Source organism: Hyalella azteca, unplaced genomic scaffold (assembly GCF_000764305.2).
Source record: "Hyalella azteca isolate HAZT.00-mixed unplaced genomic scaffold, Hazt_2.0.2 contig8320, whole genome shotgun sequence".
Classification (NCBI taxonomy): domain Eukaryota; kingdom Metazoa; phylum Arthropoda; class Malacostraca; order Amphipoda; family Hyalellidae; genus Hyalella; species Hyalella azteca.
The window spans coordinates 1-8520 of NW_025938417.1; the positions used below are offsets into that span (position 1 = coordinate 1).

At 38.1% G+C, this 8520-nt stretch overlaps 1 long non-coding RNA gene across 1 annotated transcript; it reads right to left on the reverse strand.

The window, feature by feature from the left end:
- LOC108674524 lies at nt 1-1078 on the reverse strand. The gene is made up of 3 exons (XR_001931045.1): nt 982-1078; nt 436-502; nt 1-13 (listed from the first exon to the last, which is right to left on the reverse strand). It is a non-coding gene; the product is annotated as an uncharacterized LOC108674524 (long non-coding RNA).
- Between the last annotated feature and the right edge of the window lie 7442 nt (nt 1079-8520).

The window sequence follows — 8520 nt, forward strand, 5'->3', positions numbered from 1 at the left end:
CAACGACCGCGAGCTTACGCAAAAATATATTGTAACAACATACAAGAACTTTCAATTTTGAATATTATCGCGATTTTTTCAAAGTTATTGTGAATTTTTTAGTTATGAACGTGAAAACTCAGTACTTAAAAGGTAAAAAAATAGACAAAACACAAAAATATGATTCAATAAGTCAGTTAATCACTAAGTTCAAAATTACTAGTTCTAAATTAATGGAACAAAACTAAACTATTTGGGCAATATATTGCTCAAATAATGACACCTGAATATTACAGCATGAGTAGATATCGAACGTATCACTGATACGCCCATTTTCTTTCCAAACTGGGGGAGGATAACCTAAACATGGGCAAAAAATGTGCAGCTATTTGGACAAAGTCTCACTCATTTTTCCGAGTCTTCTCCCATACATGAGAAAATAATGAGCTCACTTACGGGGTTTGGCCAAATTCAGGAGATTTACGATTAATCTTGCCAGGCAGATGCATCAACTGCGATGGGTCTGATGTAATAAATGATATCTAAACAATTGATTCGCATGCTTCATATTATTCACGAGCAAAAATAATTTATTATAACATAGATTCAACGCAATCAAATTGTTTGAATGTACGTAATAAATTTTCAAAATAATTACTTTTTGTACGATCGATAAATATCAATTTTTTAACAGGATTTCAATATTTTTTAAAAGGAAGAATCTTGGATCGAATTTTCGAATGAATTCGAATTTTTGAATGAATTCAAATATTCTTTTAAGCTATGTAACGTGCATATTTCAGAATACGAACAGCGAAGTAGAGTGGGAGGACTACATAATGTAACACTACCGGTATTTTCAAGTTATATTCAACAGCAAACTCTCTTTCGTCAACAGGCATTTATTTATTCATCTACAACATTTTAGCCAAAAACTACCCTTGAATTCAACAAACATTCACCTATTATGCATTATTCACCAGGTCTGCCTCTCGTACTCACGCGGGAACGATGGCAGGTCTGGACTAGAAGATCTGCGGTCCAGCGGGCCTGGAAGTTTGAAGCGCCGCTGCTTACGACGGCGAGCCATGATACGCGCTCTGGCTGGGTTGGTACGGTGAAGATAAAACAAAATATATAAGTATATATACGTCTTTAAATTGATAGCAGTGTTAGTGTCGAAAATTGGGACATCATATCTGTCGCTGATTGTGAACCACAAGGAATTTCCACAGCTTACTGCAGTTCTCGAACACGCAACTTGATAATCCAATCTTGCTGTGCTTAACCGCCCGGCCACATGGCAGATTTTGACTAGAAATTTCATGGTTCGTAGCGGGTCTCGAACCCATAACTCACTGGTCTAGTCTTGCTGATCTCTAACACTCGGTCACCCTACCGTGTAAGCGAGTGTTGTGCCACACATACAACAATTATATACGATTTAAGGGGACCGACCGGGCTAAAATTTTCAATTTTGGCGTTTTTCGGTTTTTGTGCTCATCTGAAAGCTGCAATTCTGCTCTTTCCAATGGTACCACTGCCATCGCTGTACGCCAATATTTACGTTAATGACATCTCTTTAAAGGGAAGCGGGTGGGAGAGTTCTTTAAGAAATTAGATATAAATTAATTAGCTGCTGAAATCTTTGAATATAGTTTCTACTTGAGTTGTGCTGCAGTTACATGCTTAGTCTCATCTTAAAGCNCTTAATGACACGTATTTCACTTAACTAAAGTCATTCTGGATTACATTTAACTACTTTATGTAATATATTTAACTAAGAACAACTAATTTAACTATCATAGTAAAATTATTAGGTATCATAGTAAAATATATAATAGTAGTCATAGATTAATATAATATATACCAAATAGTTTAAGTATATAATGTATATTTATTACATGGACATTCATGGATACTAGTACATAGTATGATGGGTCTAAATAGGATTCAAGAAGGCTTAGAACGAAAGTTTATCAGGAAATTTTACCCTTAAAATGAACAAGCTAACTTTTAAACACAGATGGGATTATTTCAAATCCTACCTATTCGTTTTCATTTTGCAGTTTGACTGTAGAAATTTGACATAGTATATTTCTTATTTAATTACCTACATAAGTTAATTTTTAAACCTAGTTACTCAAACAAGCATCACAACAAGCACATTGTTCTTCTCATTAATGTTTTCAATAATTTTATTGAATAAATTATAATGCTATATATTTCACTCCTAATGACCCTCTAATGATCCTCTGAACATTTTTTTTACACTTTGGAAGGCAATTAATTAATACCAGGTTTGGCAACTGTAGATCTATTTTAAAATGCATAGAAATCATTTTTCATGCAGTATAAGCTAAAATAATGGCATATGTTGAGTAGGTACTTTCAAGGAACAATGTCCACCAACAAACCAATTTGTTCATTATTAACCCATCAATACAGCATAATAAGGTTTTTATCACAGTTAGAAAAAAAAATTATTTGTATTTGATCAACAATACTTTAAATAAAAATATGGTGAATTGACTGGATGTTTCTTCACATTGAACTTCTTGGTTAACATGCAATACCTATAAGTAAACTAATAATATAAGGAATTTAGCAATTTATGAACATGTAGACATGTACAGATCTTACCTTTCTTATGTTTGCGGGGGCCCACTTCAATCTCTGAAGACTGCCTCTGGCTCATGTGGCCACACAGCACTTTGTGTTCAGTTCGTTTGTAGTCCTCTAAAATAAAATTAAAACAAAAATTGCCTTATTATAACTAAATAAACTATTTTCAACCCAGAAATTATCCTCATTCTTAGAATTGTAATTAGAAATTTTATTCAACTTGGCTGCTGACAATTTCTTTCATTATATCATTAATTTCATATTAGACATTTTAAATTATACAAGTAACCACAGATCAGGCTGTGTCACTGAGACAGATATCAAATGAACAAAAACATGTACTCCCTTCATTGTTTCTGTCACCCAAAGTTAACAAAAATAGAAGACTTTTGTATTTGTGACATTATTATACCGTACGTTAAAAATGGTTGTAATTACAAAGCAGAACTAGAGTTACCGTATCAACTTTTGGCTAATTGAAATTTAATTATAAATCATTCTTACACTTTTTCAGCATTACCTATATCATAATCAATTTTAACAATATTTCCACAGAAAATTGATTCACAAGTGGAAAAAATGTAGTAATTCAATGGCAGAAATAAGCTGTATATACATATGAGAGTGCAGAAATACAGCTGCTTACCTGAGGTTGCAACAATTTTCTGCACTGGATATGAACGCCAGGTCTTCTGCACAGGAGTGCACAGCCTAGCCAACGTGCCAACATCACCGACGTCAGGCCAATAGGTGTAAATTCTGGCATTTTCCTCAAACAACCAAATTCTGGGAACAACTTGCCAATCTTCCTTATTGAAATAAATACCAACAAAAGTTTTAGTATCCTCAAGATCCATCTTCATTCATAAATAACAGTGAAATATAGCTGAAAAAAGAAATTGGAGGAGCACTTTTTAAAGTTATTTGGCACTTTATTGTGTATCCAATACTTCACCCTATACATATGGTCATGACTAACCAATTGACTAACCAGTGGCCAAGTCGTAGCCTCCCAGGCAAACCAAAGATTTTTTAGAACCAGTTCATTTTTAATGTCCTCATTTACCTGAGGGCCCAAGGGGCTGAAATTTAAATCAATATCTTATATACCTACCTATGATAATGCTGGTACGGTATCCATGATACTTTGCTGGTCTACTTAAAGACTCAAAATCAAACTTGAGGACGAGTTTGAAAACTCTCTGCTCTATGGCCTTTGCCACTATGATCAATCTTCAATCCATGGACTAAACTTTCTTAGGATGATTTATTATAATAGCTGTTGAACCAACTACAAGACTATGCCTATTTACTAGTTGGACTTATTATTATGTTAGGGAACAGTGCTTCCTTAGTGTAATTGAATTGAAGACTGACTCAACAACAGATGTAGATTAACATTATTAACAACATATCAGAAATATAGACCAACTATAAATGTTGGTATTAACCAAGTACCGGTATATACAGTACCTAGGTAATTAATCTTATACAAACCATATGTACTGTTATACATAATTGCAATTTGGCACCTATATACAAAAGATCAGCCTCAAAGCCTCACTTCAAATCTAATCAAACCATGTAAGTTTGCAGATGAAATATTTAAGCAAAAAAATTCAAGGCTCTTGTCTTACCACTTGGGAAATACTACAATTCACTAGACTAAATTAGACTTGATTTGGAATTCAAGGTGAAATTATGCTCGGAATGAGAGACTGGTGCTTACAATCCAAAATATTAAATTTCCTACTTGATACTAAATCCTACTTGAGACTAAAATCTTGCAAGTTCAGAATAATACATTTTCAACAACTGGCATCTTAAGGCTCAATTGTGAGCTTTTGTTACCAATTAGAGTTTAGATAAGAGATAATTCATATAGCAAAAATTGCAGAGCTTTTATAAGAAAACCAACAGCTGTATATCTACATATTATGTGTTACTTCATCATTTTAATGGTGATTTTCAACAATTATGGGTTAAATGAGTCTGCTTTCCTCATATTTCACTGATATAATTGGAAAAATACCATAGAAAAGGGTAAAATTGGCCCAATTCATGGGCATTTTTGCAATTCATGGGTGGCTTATGCCTAATTTTATGCCTAAGCTGGCAACTGGTAACAAATCAACAATACTGTCAAGTGTCAACATGTTAGGCCAAAATTAAGATTTTGGCAATACAATTGCCAAACTTTGCATGGTGACTTCTTTTAATTAATAATAATAGCAGTTTCAGTGTTCATTAGGCCTGTTGCCTACTGCCTATTCTTAACAATTAACATCGCAGCTTCGCAGAACAATGAGAACATTTACAGCATTTTGCGGTCTCGAACTTGCAACTCACTGCTAGAATTTTGCTTGGCTTCACCGCCCGGCCTCCTAGCCAATTCTGAGCAAAAACTATCGCACAGAGCTGGGATCAAACCCGCACTTCTCTGCACCAATCTTGGTACTTGTACTCTGAACTGCAACCACTGGGCCACCTAGATGGAAGGCTAGATAGAACTTTTCTTGGGTTTTCTACAGTGATGGTGAGCACAGTCTACTATTCCTGTAATCTTGCAGCTTCAAATTCAAGACAAATTCTATCTAGGCTACCTAGTGGAACTTTTAAAGCTATCAAGCTGTTCAACTATTTAAACACTGCAATGTTATAAAATATTTCTGTTGACAATGTGCAGTTGATTTATTTCTTTTGGGAATTTAGGAGACAATCCGAGGAGGCTGGACTCAGCAATGAGCAATGTTTATATAATTCTTGTCGTCATCTTCTCATTTCAGCTTCTTTCTTCTCTCCGCTGGTCGGCTCACGGCTGGTGCATTCTCTCCACCTTGTCATCAGTTTCTCATGATGTGAAGCTATGAGAGGGAAATTGTCATTGGATCCAGTGCTCTTCATTGGCTATAAGTATAAGGTAGTTAGACAACCAGTTTGTGTGAGATATGTAGCAGTTGCTTGCACTTTGGAGTGCTGAACTCTTCTGGGCCCTGGGGTAGTTGCCTCTGCCAAGAAGCACACACACGTCACACAGAGATGAGAGGGAATCCCAGCCTCCCAGGGCATTGATGCAGACAGTCATAGTGGCAAAGCAGAGAGTTTTTTAGACTCTCCCTCAACTTCTCAAGTTTGTTTTTGAGTCCTATAAGTAGACCAGTAAAGTATCATGGATACCAGCAATCCAGCATTATCATACATAAGAAATTGGTTAAAATCTTGAGTAAATGAGGAAATTAAAAATGAACTGATTCTAAAAAATCTCTGGTTTGCCACTATGATTCTATGTTGATGCTTGACACCATCACCTGCCTCTCATGGGTTACCGCGTTTACCCTATCAGGAGTAAGTGTTCAGTTGTTTCTTCTACCCCACAATACAGGCACATGACATGGGAGTGTCAGCCATCCCAAATCAATGGAGGTAAGAACAAACCCCAACATGTCCAAGGCAAAGCCACAAAGGCATGTTAATTGTTAAGACTTAAGACCGCTAAAACACGGCGAGAATGACAGGCAATCCAATCCAATAATTGAATCCCAATCCATGGAACTGGAGACAACCCTGAGCGAATGGAAGCAAGATGGTGGCCCCGTCCATCAGTAGCCACTGCAGAAACCCATTCTAACTCCCAAAAATTAAGAAAACATGACCGATACCGAAGCATAGCAAGGGCATGAGCATCCAATGATCGGAGCAAGGTAGACCGTAGTGCGTAGAGGGAACAAGGCAGAGTGATGCCCCAGTTTAGCAGCAGCATCAGCAATCATTATTATTAAATCATACATCAACGAACATGCAAAAACCTTTCAGTAGACATTTTCCAAATATTCAGACATTTCGATAATTTTTGCTACCCTACTGACGCTAGTTCACTCTACTTTAAATTCACAATTACTTGGTTACTTGGTTAAGATACGGCGCAGCACCGACGAAGGTATTAGCGCCCCCTCTCCGCCTCATTTTTAAATCGAGTCCAGTAGTTGGGTCTTGCGCAGAAATTGTATTATCATTTCAGGGTCAAATGGTGGCGAGAAAAGAGTGCTCAGAGAGAAAGGGAGGTTCAGTTGCTGACAGGCTGTGCGCAAGGTGTGTTGTTGTTGAGTGTATAATGGGCAGTCGATGAAGATGTGTTTTATTGTTTGTTGGCAATGGCAGGAGGAGCATGTGAGCGGTGGGGACTTAGTGAACAGGTGACTGTGTGTGAGGAGGCATGTTTCCAGTCGTAGGCGAGTGATGGCTACTTGTTGGGGTCGGGGCAGTTCTGTAGGGGTGAGTGAGTCAAGTTTTGGGTTTGACTTGGTGATGTGGGCAGGTAGGGCTGACCAGGCATTATGCCATACGCTGCGGTAGTGCTTAGCGATCTTGACTTTCCAGTCTCTCGTGCCCAAGGCAAGGTCTGTCTCTTATACACATCTAGATGTGTATAAGANTTTATCTAACCATCCTCAATCATAAATATGGGTTCATCCAGTGAGTTTCTTTACATCTTAAAGATTGCATTTCCAGAAACACCAAAAGGACATGAGCGTGCATTAGCTTCACTGTTTCAATGGCATTCTTTGAATAGTAGAGACTGGCAGCGGCAGGGTTCGGCTTGCAACAATTATGCGCAGAAAACGAGCGAGTCTCTCATCAAGCAATTCCCTCAGCTGAGCCCCACTCCCTCGGGATACGACCCACCGTCGTTTGCTCTTGTAAAAATCTCTGGAAATAAATGGAATATTCCGGCATTAGCGTCAGAAATAAGGAAATACAATGGAAGATGCTGCGACTGTTTTGCTGAAGAGCTGGGGATGCAGCAAGTTGAGCTGTTCGAGGATGGCGATTACCGCCCGTCAGAGCCTCGCCCTAGGGGCGAAAGTTGCACGGGCGGCCGAGTCTGCGCTTGCGACGCCCTCCCGACGACCGCCTTCAGATAAATAAGAAAACCTGAGTGGAATCTTTGAAGGCTGATGTCGGGAGGCTGCGGTTGCGTGGGCCTTCAGCTTGCAGGAGGCCAGGGTGAAGGGCAAGACGTTGCACAGTTATTACAATAGCAAGGATATACCGAGTAATGGTACCAAAAAATTAAGGATGTGCCTAGTACTGTTATCACAAATGCACGGACGCAAAGGGTGCAGTTATCACAAATGCAGGGATGAACCTTCTACTGTTATCACAAATGCACGGACGTAACGGGTGCAGTTATCACAAATACATGGATGAAGCTTCTACTGTTATCACAAATGCACGGACGCAACGGGTGCAGTTATCACAAATGCAGGGATGAACCTTCTACTGTTATCACAAATGCACGGACGCTTCTACTGTTATCACAAATGCACGGACGCAACGGGTGCAGTTATCACAAATGCAGGGATGAACCTTCTACTGTTATCACAAATGCACGGACGAAACGGGTGCAGTTATCACAAATACAAGGATGAAGCTTCTACTGTTATCACAAATGCACGGACGTAAAGGGTGCAGTTATCTCAAACGCAATGGTACCGGATATGCAGTTATGAAGAATAGAATGAAATTTTTTAGTAAAAAATTATGTCTTTCTATGTCAATTTTCATTATATGAAGTTCCCAAAAGTATATTTCCAGTTGACGTCAAACCATATTATTCGAATAAAATGTTTTACCTATAAAAATATTCGTTCAATAGTTGTTTAACGCATGTATAAGAAAATGCTTCCTTTACATGAAGTGAAAACAAACTAAAAGAATTTCAGTCGAGGAAAAGAAAACACAGGAGCTATGATTATTGGGAACGAGATCCAACAGAAAATACGTGTATTTACGATGCTGTTTCCATCGACAAAATGAGGAACATAACTTGCCGCAAGATGGCGCCGCGGCATGCACGCTTCTGTGGCCCAGACGCTGTCGCTGGTATATGACAGCGTTCCGTGCAATTACGGAGCT